The sequence below is a fragment of the Mobula hypostoma genome, chromosome 2, assembly GCF_963921235.1.
Source record: "Mobula hypostoma chromosome 2, sMobHyp1.1, whole genome shotgun sequence".
In the NCBI taxonomy this organism is placed as follows: Eukaryota; Metazoa; Chordata; class Chondrichthyes; order Myliobatiformes; family Myliobatidae; genus Mobula; species Mobula hypostoma.
In genome coordinates, this window is record NC_086098.1 from 123,310,750 (window position 1) to 123,330,319 (window position 19,570).

A 19,570-nucleotide genomic window follows, 5' to 3' on the forward strand; every position below is an offset into this window, starting at 1 on the left:
TCCCCTACCCACTTTGTTTCCCAATGTGATGGGGTCTTAACCTGTCTGTCAAATTCTGCGTCACCAGAATGAAAATTGGTTTGTTATTGTCACATGTACCAAGATACAGTAAAAAACTTGCTTCCATACTATTCGTACAGATCATTTCATTACAATAGTGTATTGAGGTAGTACAAAGTAAAACATTCAGTAGTCTTTCAACAGCCAGGTATAAGCTGTTGAAAGACTACTGCTAGTCTTCAGTTAGTTCTGACGAAGGGTCTCGGCCTGAAAGGTCGACTGTACCTCTTCCTAGAGATGCTGCCTGGCCTGCTGCGTTCACCAGCAACTTTGATGTGTGTTGCTTGAATTTCCAGCACCTGCAGAATTCCTGTTGTTTGAGCTATAAGCTGTTCTTGAACCTGATGGTATGTACTTTCAGGCTTCTGTGTCTTCTGCTCAATGGGAGTGGGGAGAAGAGAAAATGTCTGGGCTGGGTGGGATCTCTGATTATGTTGGATGCATTACTGAGGTCGTCAGAAAGATAGACAAATATCTTTACTCTATGTACAGATGAACAGTGCCTGTAAAAAGTATTCCACCCCACCTTGGAAGTTTTCATATTTTACTGTTTTACAACATTGTATCACAGTGAATTTGATTTGGCTTTTTTTTACACTGAACAAAAGGAGCCTTGTAATACAGTGAAAACAGATCTCTACAAAGTGATCTAAATTAATTGCAGATATAAAAAATAAAATAATTGATTGCCTAAGTATCCCCCTCCTTTAATACGACACACCAAATCATCACTAGTGCAACCAATTGGTTTTAGAAGTCACATAAAGAGTTAAATTGAGATCACTTGTGTGCAGTCAAGCTGTTTCAATTGATTGTAGTAAAAATAACCTGTATCTGGAAGGTCCAAATGCTGGTGAGTCAGTATCCTGGCAAAAACTACACCATGAAGACAAAAGAACACTTCAAGCAACTCCGCGAAAAGATTATTGAAAAGCATGAGTCAGGAGATGGATGCAAGAAAGTTTCCAAGTCACTGAATATCCATTGGAGTACAGTTAATCATCAAGAAATGTAAAGAATTTGGCACAACTGTAAACTTCCCATGAGCAGTCCATCCTCAAAAACTGAGTAACCGTGCGAGAAGAGGACTAGTGAGGGAAGCCACCAAGAGACTTATGACAACTCTGGAGGATGGGAACGACTGCACGTACAGCAACTGTTGTCTGGGTGCTTCACCCGTCGCAGCTTTATGGAGAGTGGCAAAGAGAAAGCCACTGTAGGAAAAACTCACATGAAATTTTGGCTAGAGTTTGCCAGAAGGCATGTGGGAGACTCTAAAGTCAGCTGGAAGAAGGTTCTCTATGGTCTGATGAAAGCAAAATTGAGCCTTTTGGCCATCAGACTAAACGGTATGTTGGTCATAGGGCAAACACCGCACATAGAACCATAGAAATGTGCTGCTGGCAACAGTGGTGAAGGCGGATACAGCAGGGTCTTCTTAAGAGACTCCTCGATAGGTACATGGAGCTTAGAAAAATAGAGGGCTATGGGTAACCCTATGAAATTTCTGAAGTATGTGCATGTTCGGCACAGCATTGTGGGCCAAAGGGCCTGTATTGTGCTATAGGTTTTCAATGTTTCTATCTCTGATCCACAGTGCCACATCCCCATACCTTTTGCCCCCCTCCCTGTCCTTTCTGAAGCATCTAAAGCTTGGAATCTGTAAGTAGCCATTCCTGCCCCTGAGCCATCCAAGTCTCTGTAATGGCCACAACATCATAGCTCCAAGTACTGATCCACGCTCTAAGCTCATCTGCTTTGTTCACGATACTCCTTGCATTAAAATGGACACATCTCAAACTATCAATCTGAGTGCATACCTTCTCTATCACCTGTCTATCCTCCCTTTCACACCGCCTTCAAGCTTTCTCTATTTCTGAGCCATCTGCCCCTTCCTCCGTCTCTTCAGTTCGGTTCCCACCCCACAGCAATTCTAGTTTCTTTCTTTCTTTTTAAATTTTTTTATTATACTTTATACTTTATTGTCGCCAAACAATTGATACTAGAACATACAATCATCACAGCGATATTTGATTCTGCGCTTCCCGCTCCCCAGATTACAAATCGATAATAAATATTAAAAATTTAAATTATAAATCATAAATAGAAAATAGAAAAATGGAAAGAAAGGTAGTGCAAAAAAACCAAGAGGCAGGTCCGGATATTTGATGGGTACAGCCCAGATCCGGGTCAGCATCCATTCAGCAGTCTTATCACAGTTGGAAAGAAGCTGTTCCCAAATCTGGCCGTATGAGTCTTCAAGCTTCTGAGCCTTCTCCCGGAGGGAAGAGGGACGAAAAGTGTGTTAGCTGGGTGGGTCGTGTCCTTGATTATCCTGGCAGCACTGTTCCAACAGCATGTGGTATAAAGTGAGTCCAAGGACGGAAGATTGGTTTGTGTGATGTGCTGTGCCGTGTTCACGATCTTCTGCAGCTTCTTTTGGTCTTGGGCAGGACAATTTCCATACCAGGTTGTGATGCACCCTAGAAGAATGCTTTCTACGGTGCGTCTATAAAAATTTAGTGAGGGTTTTAGGGGACAGGCCAAATTTCTTTAGTTTTCCCAGGAAATAAAGGCGCCGGTGGGCCTTCTTAGCAGTGAACTCTGCTTGGTTGGACCAACTCAGGTCATTTGTGATATTGACCCCGAGGAACTTAAAGCTTTTGACCTGTTCCACTTGCGCACCACTGATGTAAATTGGGTCGTGCGGTCCGCTACTCCTTCTGAAGTCAACAACCAATTCCTTTGTCTTGCTGACGTTGAGGGATAGGTTATTGTCTTCGCGCCATGCCACCAGGTTCTTAATTTCCTCTCTGTACTCAAACTCATCATTACCCGAGATACAGCCTACAATTGTTGTATCATCAGCAAACTTATATATTGAGTTTGATGGAAACTTGGCTACACAATCATGGGTGTACAGTGAGTGCAATGGGGGCTGAGTACACAGCCTTGTGGGGCACCGGTGCTCAGAGTAATTGTAGAGGAGAACTTGTCCCCTATTTTTACAGCCTGGGTCCTGTTTGTGAGGAAGTTGAAGATCCAACTGCAGATCTGAGTTTTAAGGCCCGGGTTCCGGAGCTTAGGAATCAGTTTATTTGGAATGATGGTATTAATTTTCCAAAATTATAAACAGAATAACGATATTGATACAGAGAGATTGGAATAACCTTATTGTTGATAAGCATGTACAAAAAAGATTTCAAATAATACAGGTATAATAGACTTTCAAACCCTTAATATAATTAATTATAGAGAAAAAAGAAAAAAATACAAAGAAAACCCCCCAAAAAAACAAAAAAAAAAGAAACTAAATACTAAACCCAAAAAAAAAGCAAACGGAACAAACAAGGCTAGACCAATATCTTAAATCGAACACGTTCAGTAATGTCGTCAACTCTGCTCCTCTATTCATATATTTTAAGTTAATAAGAAGGATTCGGAAAGGTCAAATTACATCATATGAAAATGTTGAATAAATGGTTTCCAAGTCTCTTCAAATTTAACTGAAGGATCAAAAATGTCACTTCTGATTTTTTCTAAAATTAAACATGATATAGTTTGGGAAAACCATTGAAATGTGGTAGGAAGATTTGTCTCCTTCAAGTTCAATAAAATGGATCTTCTGGCCATTAAAGTAACAAGTGCAATCATCTGACAGGCTGAAGAGGATAAAAATCTATGTTCTATCATTGGCAAACCAAAAATTGCCGTTATAGGATGGGGTTGTAAATCAAAACGCAAAACTGTTGAGATAATATCAAAAATATCTTTCCAGAATTTTTCCAAAAGAGGACAGGACCAAAACATATGAGTTAAGGAAGCCACCTCAGAGTGATATCTGTCACAAATAGGGTTTATATGGGAATAAAAACAGGCTAATTTATCTTTCGACATATGGGCCCTATGTACTACTTTAAATTGTTTTAGCGTATGTTTGGCACATATAGAGGAAGAACTAACAAACTGAAAAATTTTATCTCATTTCTCTATAGGTAGGCAAAGTTGAAGTTCCCTTTCCCATTCATTTTTAATTTTATCAGATATACCTGGCTGTAATTTCATAATTATGTCATAAATAGATGCTATTAATCCCTTCTGAAAGGGATTTAAACCTAAAATTTTATCGATGATATCAGTAGGGTATGAGATCGGGAAGGTAGGCACGGTGGTATTTAAAAAGTTTCTTATTTGTAAATATCTTTAAAAAATGGGATCTGGGCAAATTAAATTTATTAGATAACTGTTCAAAAGACATGAAACAGTTATCCAGAAATAAGTCACGAAAGCATGTTATACCTTTCATTTCCATATCAAAAAGGCTTGATCCATAACCGAGGGTTGAAAAAAAAGGTTAGATATAATAGGGCTTGATAATATAAATTTGTTCAAACCAAAAAATTTACGAAATTGAAACCATGTTCGTAATGTATGTTTAATTATCGGATTAACCATTTGTTTATTCAATTTAGATAATACAAAAGGAAGTGAAGTTCCTAAAATGGAAGCCAAAGAGAACCCTTGTAAAGAGTAACCTTCAAGGTTTACCCAATGTGGACTTGGAATTATATTCCAATCTTGTGTCCAAAATATTAACTATCGAATATTAATTGCCCAATAATAGAATCTTAGATTAGGCAATGCTAAACCACCATCTTTCTTGGACTTCTGTAAATATTTTTTACTTAACCTGGGATTTTTGTTCTGCCATATACAAGAGGAAATTTTAGAATCGATAGTATCAAAAAAAGATCTAGGAATGAAAATAGGTATCACTTGAAATAGATATAAAAATTTAGGTAAAATAATCATTTTAATAGCATTAATTTGGCCAATCAGTGATGGGGACAATGGGGACCACTTTGTAATCAGATGTTTAAGCTGACTAATTAATGGTTAAAGGTTGAGCTTGAATAAATCCTCATGTCTCTTAGCAATTTTAACTCCCAGATAAGTAAAATAGTCAGTAATCACTCTGAATGGTGAAAACCTATAAATGGGAACCTGCATATTTAATGGAAAAAGTTCACTCTTACCTAGATTCAATTTATAACCAGAAAAACTACTAAACTGAGCAAGCAAAGTTAATACTGCCGGAATGGATTTCCCCTGGTTAGAAATATATAATAGTAGATCATCTGCAAATAGTGATAATTTGTGTGTCTCATTTCCACGGATTATACCAAATATATCAAGGGAGTCACGAATAGCAATAGCTAGCGGTTCCAAGGCAATGTCGAATAGTAGTGGACTAAGAGGGCAACCCTGCCTAGTACCACAGAATAAATGAAAGAAGGGAGATCTTTGATTGTTAGTAAATACTAAAGCCAAAGGAGTAAGATATATCAATTTACTCCAAGATATAAATATTGGACTAAAATTAAATTTCTCATGTGTATTAAACAAACATGTCCATTTGACTCTATCAAAGGCTTTCTCAGCGTCCAATGAAATGACACATTCTGGAGTTCTGGGTGAAGGAGTATAAACAATATTCATTAATCTCCTAATTTTAAAGAAAGAGTAACGATTTTTAATAAATCCAGTCTGACAGCTGCAATAATTTGAGGCAATACATTCTCCAATCTCGTTGCCAATATTTTAGAAAAAATCTTAGAATCCACATTCAACAAAGATATAGGCCTATAAGATGCACATTCAGTAGAATCCTTGTCTTTTTTGAGAATTAGGGAAATAGAAGCTCGATAAAAAGATTGTGGTAATTTACCTATAGATACTGCATCCTTAAAAATTCTACATAGCCAAGAAGTCAGTATAGTAGAGAAAGATGTAAAGAATTCTGCTGTATATCCACCTGGGCCAGGTGCTTTACCTGGGTTCATCGAAGAAATAGCATTTTTTATTTCTTCTATCGTAATAGATACATCTAGTTTTAAACGTTCATTGGATGATAATTTTGGAATATTCAATTTCTTTAAGAATTCATGCATTATAGTGGAGTCATCAGGAATTCTGATTGATATAGGGAGGTATAAAATTCTTGAAAGGATTTATTTTTTTCATCATGGTCAACTGTCAGAGTACCATCTTTTTTACGAATCTTAACAATCTGGCGCTTAACCGAAGCCAATTTCAATTGATTAGCCAATAGTTTCCCAGTTTTATCACCATGTATATAGAATTGACTCTTAGGTTTAATTAATTGGCTTTCAATCGAAGATGATAGTAATAGACTATGTTCCATTTGAAGTTCAACTCTCTCTTTGTAAAGCTCCTGATCAGGAGCAATAGAATATTTCTTTTCAATTTCTTTGATCTTGTCAGCCAGTTTAGATATTTCATTATTAGTTCGCTTTATTAATCCAGCAGTATATGAAATAATTTGTCCACGAATGTATGCTTTAAAAGTATCCCATAGTGACCCGCTGGAAATTCCTTCCATAAAATTCGTTGTAAAGAAAGAATTAATCTGTTCCTCAATAAAATTAACAAAATCCGAATCCTGAAGCAAAGTGGTATTAAATCGCCATTGTCTAGAACTAGAAGATGTATTCCTTGACTTAATAGATAGTTTCAACGACGCATGATCGGAAACAGCAATGGAATCATATTTGCAGTCATTAACAAGTGGAATTAATCGAGAGTCAGTAAGAAAATAATCAATTCTCGAATAGTGATGATATACATGTGGAAAAAAATGAGAACTCTTTCTCGTTGGGATGCAAGAATCTCCAAATTTCTGAGATTCCAGAGTCAGTCATAAAAGAGTTCATAAGAGTAGCCGATTTATTCGGAAGTTCTTGATTGGACATGGATCTATCCATCAGAAGATTTAAACAACAGTTAAATTCTCCGCCCATAATCAACATATAATCATTTAAATTAGGAAGAGATGTAAAGAGATTCTTAAAAAAATTCGGGCAATCAACATTTGGGGCGTAAGCATTAAGTGTAACAATTTTCTTTTTAAATCTTTTTATTGAGTAAGTATACAAAAAAGGTAAGCCATATAAACATTAATACAATGTTAAAGTATAATAAAATTCCAAAAGATAACAATACCAAAAAGAAAATACTACAAACAATGTAATTTAAGCATAAGAAACCAAGATAACATAATAGTATACTAGATTTTATATATATCAATGGAAAAAAAAGAAAAAAAAACCCCAAAAAAAAAACCCACCGTGCAACTAACTAAAAGCAAAGCAAAGCAATGGGCTAACTTGAAACCAAACAGAGTTAAACTTAAAATCACGTCCTCAATCCCGACCTCCATTAAAACAGTGAAGAAAAAACAAGAAGGGTAAATATTACATTAAATGAAAATATCGAATAAAAGGTCCCCAAATCTGTTCAAATTTAAATGAAGAATCATAAAGGTTACTTCTAATTTTCTCCAGATTCAAACATAAAATCGTCTGAGAAAACCAAAAAAAGGTAGTTGGAGCATTAAGTTCTTTCCAATGTTGTAAAATACATCTTTTCGCCATTAAAGTAAGAAATGCAATCATTCTACGGGCTGAAGGGGAAAGATTACTAGAAATTTTAGGTAGTCCAAAGATAGCAGTAATAGGGTGAGGAGAGATATCTATATTTAATACCTTAGAAATAATATTGAAAATATCTCTCCAAAAAGTTTCCAAAGTAGGGCAAGACCAAAACATATGAGTTAAAGAGGCTATCTGCCCCGAACATCTATCACAGAAAGGATTAATATGCGAGTAAAAACGCGCTAACTTATCTTTGGACATATGTGCTCTATGAACCACTTTAAATTGAATTAGGGAATGTTTAGCACAAATAGAGGAAGTATTAACTAATTGTAAAATCTGCCCCCAATCATCCACAGAAATGGTAAGCCCCAATTCCTGTTCCCAATCTACCCTAATCTTATCAAATGGAGCTTTCCTAAGTTTCATAATAATATTATAAATCATAGCCGATGCACCTTTCTGACATGGATTAAGGTTAATTATCGAATCTAAAATATATATAGGAGGAAGCATTGGAAAGGAAGAAAGTATAGTACTTAGGAAATTTCTAACTTGTAAATATCTAAAAAAATGTATTCTTGATAAGTTATATTTATTAGATAATTGTTCAAAAGACATAAGGGAACCATCTAAAAATAAATCCAAAAACCGTAAAATACCCTTAGTCTTCCAAGTTTGAAAAGCGCGATCCGTAAAAGAGGGAGGAAAAAATATGTTACCTAAAATAGGAATCGCTAACCCGAATTGATTAAGATCAAAAAATTTTCTGAATTGAAACCAAATGCGCAAAGCATATTTAACTATCGGGTTAGAGACCTGCTTAAGGCGTTTCGAATCAAAAGGAAGAGAGGAACCTAAAATAGAACCAAGTGTATAACCCTGAACAGATTGTAATTCCAATGCTACCCATTTAGGAATAGATAGTATGTCCCGGTCAAGTAACCAAAATTTCATATGTCGAATATTAATAGCCCAATAATAAAATCTAAAGTTAGGTAATGCTAAACCTCCATCTCTCTTAGCTTTCTGTAAATGTATTTTACCCAGTCTCGGATTCTTATTCTGCCAAATAAATGAAGAAATTTTAGAGTCAACTTTATCAAAAAAAGATTTAGGAACGAAAATTGGTAATGCCTGAAACACATATAAAAATTTTGGCAAAAAAAACATCTTAACTGCATTAATACGACCAATCAAAGTTAAATATAAGGGAAACCATTTAGATGAAAGTTGAGTAATATGGTCTATTAATGGTAAAAAGTTAGTCTTAAATAAATCTTTATGTTTACAAGTAATTTTAATCCCAAGATATGAAAAGTAATTATTAATCAATTTAAATGGAAATTTATAATATAAGGGAAGATGTTTATTAATCGGAAAAAGTTCACTCTTACTAAGATTTAATTTATAACCTGAGAAAAGACCAAATTGTGCTAATAACTCTAAAACAGCAGGAATGGATCTCTCAGGATTAGAAATATATAAAAGTAAATCATCAGCATAGAGTGATAATTTATGGGACTTTAATCCCCGAGTTATCCCAGTAATATTTAAAGATTCTCGAATAGCAATTGCAAGAGGTTCTAATGCAATATCAAATAATAGGGGACTAAGAGGACAGCCTTGTCGAGTACCACGAAAGAGAGGAAAAAAAGGTGAGTTTAAGGAGTTAGTACGAACCGAGGCTACAGGGGAGTGATATAACAGTTTAATCCAGGATATAAATTTCAAGCTAAAATTAAACATTTCAAGCACCTTAAATAAATAAGGCCATTCTACTCTATCAAAAGCTTTCTCGGCATCTAAAGAAATAACACACTCAGGAACATTTTGTGAGGGAGTATAAACGATATTTAACAATGTACGAATATTATAAAAAGAGTAACGACCTTTAATAAAACCCGTTTGGTCTTCCGAAATAATAGAAGGAAGTACTTTTTCTAGTCTATTTGCTAATAACTTAGAAAAAACTTTAGAATCAACATTTAATAAAGATATTGGTCTATAAGATGCACATTGAGCAGGGTCTTTATCCTTCTTTAGTATTAAAGAAATTGATGCTCTATTAAAAGATTCCGGAAGTTTACCAAGTTTCAAAGAAGCCTCAAAAACCTTATAGAGCCAAGGAATCAATAAAGAAGCAAAACATTTATAAAATTCAACGGTAAACCCATCAGGGCCAGGAGCTTTCCCCAGATTCATAGAAAAAATAACATTCTTAATCTCATCCATTGTAATGGAAGTATCTAATAAAGAAGACATATCCTGTGAAATCTGAGGGAAGTCTAACTTATCTAAAAAATCATTCATATATTTAGAATCTCGAGGAGACTCTGATTGATATAAAGAAGAATAAAAATCACAAAAGGTTTGATTAATCCCCACATGATCCAATATCAATCGATCATTTTGGTTATAAATCTGATTGATTTGAGATTTAACATAATTAGATTTCAATTGATTAGCCAGCAGCTTGCCAATTTTATCACTGTGAACATAAAAATCACTTCTTGTTTTCTTTAATTGGTTTACAATCGAGGACGAGAGTAGTAAACTGTGTTCCATTTGAAGTTCAGTTCTTTGTTTGTATAGCTCCTCAGAAGGAGCCATAACATATTTCTTATCAATTTCTTTAATCTTGTCCACAATTGCCATCTCCTCCTGCTTCTGTTTCTTCCTCAAAGCAACGGAATACGAAATAATCTGACCCCGAATATAGGCTTTAAAAGTGTCCCAAAGAGTGTTAACCGAAATATCTTCTGTATGGTTAATTGTAAAAAAAAGCTCAATCTGTTCATTCATAAAATTAACAAAGTCCGAGTCCTGAAGCAACAGCGAATTAAAACGCCATTGTCTATTGTTTGGTATATTGGCCATAATTTTAATAGAAAGCTTAAGTGGAGCATGATCCGAAATGGTTATAGAATCATAATCACATTTAATCACTGAAGGAATGAGACGAGAATCAATGAAAAAATAATCAATTCTTGAATAGGAATGATAAACATGTGAAAAGAAGGAAAAATCTTTTTCCTGAGGATGCAGAAAACGCCAAATGTCCGTCGACCCAGAATCAGAAAGGAAAAAATTAATCAAATTTGCAGATTTATTAGGTAAAGTCCGTAAAGGAGCCGAACGGTCCAAAGCTGGAGATAAACAGGTATTAAGATCTCCGCCCCAAATCAATGAAAACTCGTTCAAATTCGGAAACTGATCAAACAATGATTTATAAAATTCCGGACAATCCATATTAGGAGCATAAACATTAACCAAAACTACTTTTTTATTAAATAGTAAACCACTAACCAATAAAAATCTACCATTCGGATCAGAGATAATATCTTGTTGTATAAAAGTAACTGAGGAGTCTATAAAAATAGAGACGCCTCGAATCTTAGCATTGGAGTTCGCATGAAATTGTTGTCCCTTCCAGAATTTGAAAAAACGTAGTCTGTCCCCCCTCCGTACATGGGTCTCTTGTAAAAATAAAATTTGTGCTTTAAGTCTCCGGAACACTTTAAAAACTTTTTTCCTTTTAATAGGATGATTAAGACCATTAGTATTCCAGGAGACAAAATTAATAATAGACTCCATAAATCCTAAAGTCAACCCACAACAAGGAGGATTGACAATAGGCGCGACCCACAAACCCGGAGAGGAAACAGAACATACAAAAGATACCGGGGAAAAGGACGCAACCAATACTTCAATAATGTATATAGCCCAAAGAGAAACGAACTAAAACGTGAAGCCCCTCCCACCACCCCCCACCCCAAGACCCCAAGGCGAAATCTAAAGCAGACCCGCCAGAAAGAAGCAAGCGCTAAAACTACCCCCATGACTTCCGGTATACGCTCCCTAAAAAAAAGGTATAAATATGAAAAGGATCAGCTAATTGTAAAACAGTAAAAAAATAAGTAAAAAAAAGTTAGCTCAATTAAAATACACACAGAACAGAACAAAAGCCGGAAAGTATATATTAAAAAAAAAACCACAATAAACCTCAAACTCATGAATAGACACAGCAACAAAAAAAAAATAGGATTATTAACATAAAATGATTATAAAAAGCAAAACAGAATAAAATTTTAAAAAAACTACAAAATTTAAGGCCGCACAGGAAATACGTAAGATGACAAAAGGGAAGTAACCACCCAGAATCCCCTGGGAAAAGAAAGAAATGACGCAGTTAAAAAGAAAGTTTAGCAGTCATATTAAGAAATCGAAAGTAAACTTTTCTGCCCAAATAGGGCACAGAAAAGTTAAAACCAACCAATTCACAGCCTCCGATCAACGGAGAAAATTAAAAAAAGGCAATTAAGATGTTGAGGATGAAAGTTGATCCAGATAACTCTGGGCATCCGATGGAGAATCAAAAAAACGAAGGGCTCCATCTAACATGCGAATCCTTAGACGTGCAGGGTACAGCAGCGCTGGTCTTAAATCCATCTTATAGAATTCCGACATCACGGATCTGTAACGGACCCGTTGGTCCCAGATTGGTTTACTGAAATCTTCCACAAATCGGAACTTAAGATCCGAAAAATCAATGAAACCTTTAGATCGAGCGAATCGAAACAGTCTCTCCTTGTCTTGAAAGTAATGAAAACGTAAGATAACATGCCTAGGTCTATCTGACCTAGACGAGTATGATGGGATTCTGTGAACACGATCCAGTAGCGGTGGTTGGTCAGGAAATACAGTAGGGAATGCATCTTTTAAAAGTTGGGAGAAATATTTCATAGGGTTGTTAGCTTCCACGGCTTCCCTGACGCCAATCATTCGTAAATTCTGCCGTCGCATTCTAGATTCCAAGTCAGAGTTTTTAAAAGTCAAAAAGTCAAGTTTCTTCTTCATTACATTAATTGTTTCTTCGATTTTCCCCATCTTAAGCTCACCTTGTTGCGCGGATTTTTGAAGATCAGATATAGCCGACTGATGTTCCGCAATACATGTTTGCATCTTATCAATTAAATCGGCAATTTTCTGGAACTTAGTTGAGATTTCCGTATGAATCAGGTCTTTAACAAAGCCCATAATTTCTGTACGAATCATCTCCCTAACAGAGGTTGAAATTTCCCTCTGAATTAACTCCGATATCGCTTTCAAAGTCACCGGTGATTCAGTCGGAGGGAGATCCGTAGCTTTCGGTTTAACCGGAGGTTTACCATCCTTGCCGTCTTTCCCGTTCTTAGACATAGCCGATCTCAGTATCATCCAATTGTCAGAGAATTCAGTTTAATTCAAAGTATTGTAAAAATTGATGCCTTAATAGTTAATTAAAGTATAGCTGACCATAGAGAGAAAAAAACTCAGAGGTAATGGAGCGAGTCAAGAACGCGACTTCACTCCATGAGCGCTACCGGAAGTCTCACAATTTTTTGTTAAATAACAAACCAGTAATTAACAAAAATCTACCATTCGGATCTGAAACCGTCTCATGATGCAAAAATGAAATTGACGAATCTATAAAAATAGAAACGCCTTTTACTTTGGCCTGTGAATGCGAGAGGTACTGATAGCCCTTCCAGAACCTAAAAAAAACGCTGATTATCCTCTTTCCAGACATGAGTTTCTTGTACAAAGATAATGTGAGCATTCATTCTATGGAATACTTTAAAATTTTTCTTCCGTTTAATCGGGTGGTCTAAACCATTTGTATTCCAAGAAATCAAATTAATAATCTTATCCATAGTACTGAAATTGAACATAATGTATGTAAAGGGTTAACCAGAATACAAACTCAATGACCCCGGAAGAGGAAAGAAGGTCCAAAGAGGAACCGGAAGTCACGACATTTCGGACATTTTGGTAGTTTCAGGTCAGCCCATTTAAGGAGAAAAACTAAATTGAAAATAGGAACAAAAATGCCACCTCCCCCTCCCACAAAAACCCAGAAAAAAGCCAGAAAGTGGCCAATGCTAAATCTACAACTAAATCTAAAGCTAAATCTAACCCCATCTTTCCAGAAGGCAACCCAAAAGAAATATGTTTATCGTGAGAAACACCACCCATAGTCAAAAAAGTGAAAAAAAAAGTTACTATAAATGTAAGGAAAAGATTACAACAATTACAAACATAAAATAGTTACTTCTTACTCATATTTCAAAAAAAAAGACCAAGCGCCAGTTCATATTATTAGTTTTTTGCATGTAAATGATCGGAAGTGACGCAAGAAGAAGAGAGAATTCTGGGAAGAAGGAAGCAATCCACCATCTTAAAATATAATACTTCTCCAGTAATGTTTTGGAAAAAAAAGGGAAAACAAACATTAAAACTGTAACTAAATTGCTCTCAAAAGGAGAAAATATTAAAAGTGAGATATACAAGATCACTAACAAAAAAAGAGTACTATCATTTAAGAATGTAAAAAGTACCTACACTACAAAATCAAGGCAAGAACCCTCAGAATATAAAATTCCAAATCTTTAAGCTAAGTATTAAATTTTTTTTAAAAAAAAGGAAATGAAAAACAGATTAAAGAAACGAAAAAAAAAAAGTGCATTAATTAGTCCTCAGCAGAGGAAGACAAATTGTGGAGAAAACTTTGAGTTTCGGTCGGAGTTTTGAACAAACGACGAGAATTGTCCGGCATAACAACTCTGAAACAGGCTGGGAACAGCAGCGCTAATTTATAGCCCTGATGATAAAGTTCTGACATCTGTGGTTTAAAAGCCATCCGTTCTTTCAATACTTCTTAGCTGAAATCCTCAACAATTCGAAATTTAAAACTTTGAAACTCAATCATGCCTTTCTGCCAAGCAGCTCGTATCACTTGTTCCTTAACATGAACATAGTGAAACTGAATAATGACTGGCCTCGGTTTAACTTGTTTTGCCAGTTTAGCACGTAAAGAACGATGTGTGCGGTCTGACAATGGGGGTTCCTCCAATATATCTGGGTCAAACACATCCGCTAACAACTTTGAAAGATATTTAGTAGGATCTCCCGTCTCAACATCTTCAGGAAAACAGATTATTCGCAGATTCTGTCATCGAGAGCGATTTTCAAGATCGATAATCTTGGCTTTATAACGCTCCAACTGCTGAGCTGCCGAAGTTAGATTTTTTTCAAGAGATTCAATTTTTCGATCCCTTTTACTGCCATCTTCATCTAGTTCCGAGATTCTAATTTGTTGTTGATCAATTTCACGTCTGAACAATTTAACATCATCTTGAATTGTCTTCAAAACTCTTTCAAGTACGGTGAGTCTTTGATTAAGTGTAGTCTCTAGAAGTTTCTTCATTATTTCAACAGTTAGCGGAGTCTCCTTCGATGCTTCAGGGTCACCATCTTTTTTTCCGTTCCTGCTGGAGCCCTTTCCGTTTTTAACTTCTCGTCCTCTGGTGTGCATTTTCAGTAAGTAAAAATCGAAGTTCAAAGATATATTTGTAGTGTAAATCCTTTAGTGTAGGTATAGGTAGAGTAAATAAGAGTGGTTACATGTAAAAAAGATAAAGGGAATGGAGCTACGCCATAGTACAGCTCACTCCATGAGCGTCCCCCTGGAAAGTTCAGCAATTCTAGTTGAAACTCTCCCCAGTAGCCTTAGCAAACCTCCCTGCCAGGGTATCGGTCCCCCTCGGATTCAAGTGCAACCCTTCCTTACTGTACAGGTCACGCCTACCCCAAAAGAGTTCCCACTGATCCAGAAACCTGAATCCCTGACCCCTGCTCCAATCTCTCAGCCACGCATTTATCCTCCACCTCACTCTATTCCTATTCTTCACAAATAATTTACCTCGCCTCGACCCGTTATCACCGAAGCCCTGTCGAGCCAAAACCCTCTTACTCTGACTTCCTCAACACTAGGCCCACTCTATAAACCTCTATATATTTTAAACACACCATCCCTACCATGAAGCAATGTGGTGGTTGCATCGTGCTATAGGGATCCTTCACTGCAGCCATCCCTGGAAGGCTTGTAAAAGTAGAGGGTAAAATGAATGCAGCAAAATACACGGAAATTCTGGAGGGAAACCTGATGCAGTCTTCAAGAGAACTGTGACTTGGGAGAAGATTTGTTTTCCAGCAAGACAATGATCTCAAGCATAAAGCCAAAGCTACACTGGAAAGGCTTAAAAACAACAAAGTTAATGTCCTGGAGTGGCCAAGTCAGTGTCCAGACCTCAATCCAATTGAGAATTTGTGGCAGGCTTGAAAAGGGCTGTTCACTCACGATCCCCGTGCATTCTGACAGAGCTTGAGTAGTTTTTTTAAAGAAGAATGGGGAAAATTTGCAGTGTCCGGATATTCAAAGTTGATAGAGCCCTATCCACACAGACTCAAGGCTGTAATTGCCTCCAAATGTGCATCTACTAAATACTGACTTGGAAGAGGACGAATACTTGTACAACAATTATTTTGTGTTTTATACTTATAATTAATTTAGATCATTTTGTAGAGAACTGTTTTCACTTTGACACAAAAGAGTCTTTTTCTGTTAATCAGTGTCAAAAAAGTGGAATTAAATCCACTGTGATTCAATGTTGTAAAACAATAAAATATGAAAACTTCCAAGGGGGGAGGTGAATACCTTTTATAGGCCCTGTATTTCCCTATAGCAACTTTTCAGTGTTTGCATGCTTATTAGGATTAGCACTTTAAACCAATTTCCCCCGGGATCAATAAAGTATGACTATAACTTTGACTTTAACAGTGACCTTGTACTCTACAGTGTTCCAGAATCTTTCATATGGATGTCTGTTACATTTAGTAATATGATATCGTGGGTTAATCAGTCAATCAAATGTCTAGATTTCGTATTTTCTGTACTTCTTTGCAACATTGATGAAGAACATTCAGCCCGTTGAGTATATGACAACTCATAGGCCAATCCCATTATTGCATTAACTTTCCCTATAACTTATTCTCTCAGCATTCTCATCAACTCATTCCAGATTCCACCTGTTACCTATATGCTGGGGACAATGCACAACAAGCAGTCAGTTAACCTACCTACCCACACATCTTTGGGATATTGCAGGAAACTTTAGTGGTCACAGGGAGAATGTGCAAACTCCACATTGCACCTTGAGATCAGGATCAAATATTGGTCACTGGAGCTGTGAGGCAGCTGTTCTACTATTTGCACCAGTGTGCAAACCACTTGACAGTAAAGTGGGAGTGGAAGGGTTAAAATCTGTTCAAAGCTCAAAAAAACACATTTCCTAATAACCTTTTGTGAAACCTTACTGTTTGTGAAGCCCCTCTAAAGAAAAATGGAGAGTTCTGTGGGAGGGAAGGGTTAGATTAATCTTGGAGTAGGTTAAAAGGTTGGCACAACATTGTGAGCCAAGGGCCCTGTACTGTGCAGTTCTTAATCTAACTGTAATGATGCTTAAGCATTTGAATCTATATGATCTTCAAAAAATTGATTTGTTGTTCTTTGGAAGCTAGATTCAAGTTTAGACATAAATCAGTTAATCTTTCCATGGTAACTTAGCAGATCTCAAGTGTGATGATAAGACAGAAGTTTGTCTCTTTGCTTTTGACATCATTGAAAATGAGCCAGGATCCTGAGCATCATCCCTATCTCCTGGTGTGCCACCTGGAAAAGATATAATCAGTAGTGCTATACAGGTCCCCATGGTAAAATGGTATGAATGCAAACTGAGTACTCACAGTGAGATGCTGGAAGGATATTCTTTCCTTTAAAGTTATATCAAGTATTTTTGACACTCTTAGGGTCATTTAAAGAAAGGAGTTTATAAGTTGTGTATTTGTCTTCAACTTAGAGTCATTCAGAGGATGGGGAACCGTGGCTGACAAAGGAGGTTGCTGACAGCATAAAAGGAAAAGAGAGGGCATGCAATATAGCAAAAATTAGTAGGAACTGAAAGGATTAGGAAGCTTTTACAAACCTACAGAAAGCAACTAAAAATATAGTAAGCAAAGAAAAGATGTAATATGAACGTAAACTAGCAAATAATATAAAAGAAGATACCAAAAGGATTTTCATATATAAAAAGAGTAAAAGAGAGGTGAGAGTGGATATTGGACCATTGGGAAATGATGCTGGAGACATAGTAAAAGGGGACAGAGAAATGACAGAAGTATTTTGTGTCATTCTTCACTGAGGAAAACTCCAGAATTCTGCCAGAAATTTAAGAGTGCCAAGGGCAGAAGTGCATGTAGTTGCTATTACTAAGGTAAAAGTGCTAAAGCAGCTGAAAGCTGTGAAGGTAGGTAAATCAGCTGCACCAAATGGACTTACACCTTTGGATTCTGAAAGAGATAGCTGAAAAGATTGTAGAGGCCATAGGTGGTGATCTTCCAAGAATCACTAGATTCTGGGGTACTGGAAAATTGCAAATGACACTCCACTCTTCAAGAAGGGAGGGAGGCAAAAGAAAGGAAATTAGAGGCCAGTTAGTCTGTCTTCAGTGATTGGGAAGATGTTGGAGTCCACTATTAAGGATGAGATTTCAGGGAACTTGGAGGCACGTAATGTTGTAGGCCAAAATCCGCATGTTTTCCTTAAGGGCAAATTTTGCCTGGCATATCCGATGAAGTTCTTGGAGTAAGTAATAGGCAAAATAGACAAAGGAGAGTCAGTGGATGTTGTTTACTTGGATTATCAGAAGGCCTTTGACAAGGTGCTGCTGCTAAACAAAATAAGACCCCATGGGCAAATAAGTGGCAGATGGAATATAGCATAGGACAGTGTATGGTTATGCACATTTGTCAAAGGAATAAAGATGTAGACTATTTTCTAAGTGGGGAGAAAATTCAGAAGTCAGAAGTGCAAAGGGGCATGGGAGTCTTCGTGTAGGATTCTGTGAAGGTTAGCTTGCAGGTGAGTCCGTTGTAAGGAACACAAATACACTGATATAGGAGCAGAATTAGGCCATTCGACCTATAGTCTGCTACACCATTTCAGTATGGTTGATTTATTATCCCTCTCAACCCCATTCTTCTGCCTTCTCCCCGTAAGCTTGACGACCTGATTCTCAAGAAACTTATCAACCTCCAGTTTTAAATATATTCAATGACTTGGTCTCCACTGCCATCTGTGGCAATGAATTCCACAGTTTCACTACACTCTGGCCAAAAAAATTCCTCCTCTCTCTGTTCTAAATAGGCATACCTCTAGTCTAACACGCCTATACATTTACCCTTTCATTCCTGGAATCATTCTCATGAACCTTCTTTGGATCCTCTTCAATGCCAGCATGTCTTTTCTTAGGTAGGGGGCCCAAAACTGCTTATAACACTCCAAGTGTGGTCTGACTAATGACTTATAAATCCTCCACATTACGTCCTTGCTGTCAAATTCTATTCCTCTTGAAATTAATGCATTTGCATTTGCCTTCCTTACCATTGACTCAACCTGTAAGTTTACCTTTAGGGAATCTGCACTAGGTCTTCAAGTCCCTTTGATTTTTGAATTTTCTCCCCATTTAGAAGATAGTTTACACCTTTATTCCTCCTACCAAAATGCATGACCATACACTGCTCTACACGATATTCCATCTGCCAATGTTAGTATTCATTTGGAAAGGACTAGAATATAAAAGTAAGGATGTAATGCTGAGGCTTTATCAGGCATTTGTCAGACCATAGTTGGAGTATTGTGATGGCTCTGGTTCTGTACCCTCTCGAGTTTAGAAGAATGGGGGGGAATCTCATTGAAATCCCATGGAGTATTGAAACGTCACGATAGAGTCAATATAGGGAGTATGTTACTTTTGATGGGAAGTCTATGACCAGAGGGCACAGCCTCAGAATGTGAGGATGACAATCAGAACAGAGATGAGAAAGAATTTCTTTAGCCGTAGAGTGGTGAATTTGTGGAAGTCATTGCCACAGACGTCTGTGGAGGCCAGGTCATTGGATATATTTAAGGCAGAGGTTGATAGGATCTTGATTAGTAAGGGTGTCAGAGGTTAGAGGGAAAAGGCAAGAGAATGAAGTTGAGAGGGATAATAAGTCAGCTATGATGGAATGGAGGTGCAGACTCGATTGGCCAATGGCCTAATTCTGTTCCCATGTTTTATGGTCTAACATGTTGTTGCCCAACAAGCTTGTTTAATCTGCTAGTGTTTTAACCA

At 36.7% G+C, this 19,570-nt stretch overlaps 1 protein-coding gene across 7 annotated transcripts in view; it reads left to right on the forward strand.

The window, feature by feature from the left end:
- The window catches only part of LOC134342449 (serine/threonine-protein kinase MRCK alpha-like), a 623,460-nt gene that overhangs the window by 532,002 nt on the left and 71,888 nt on the right, over window positions 1-19,570 (forward strand). The window lies entirely within an intron of this gene.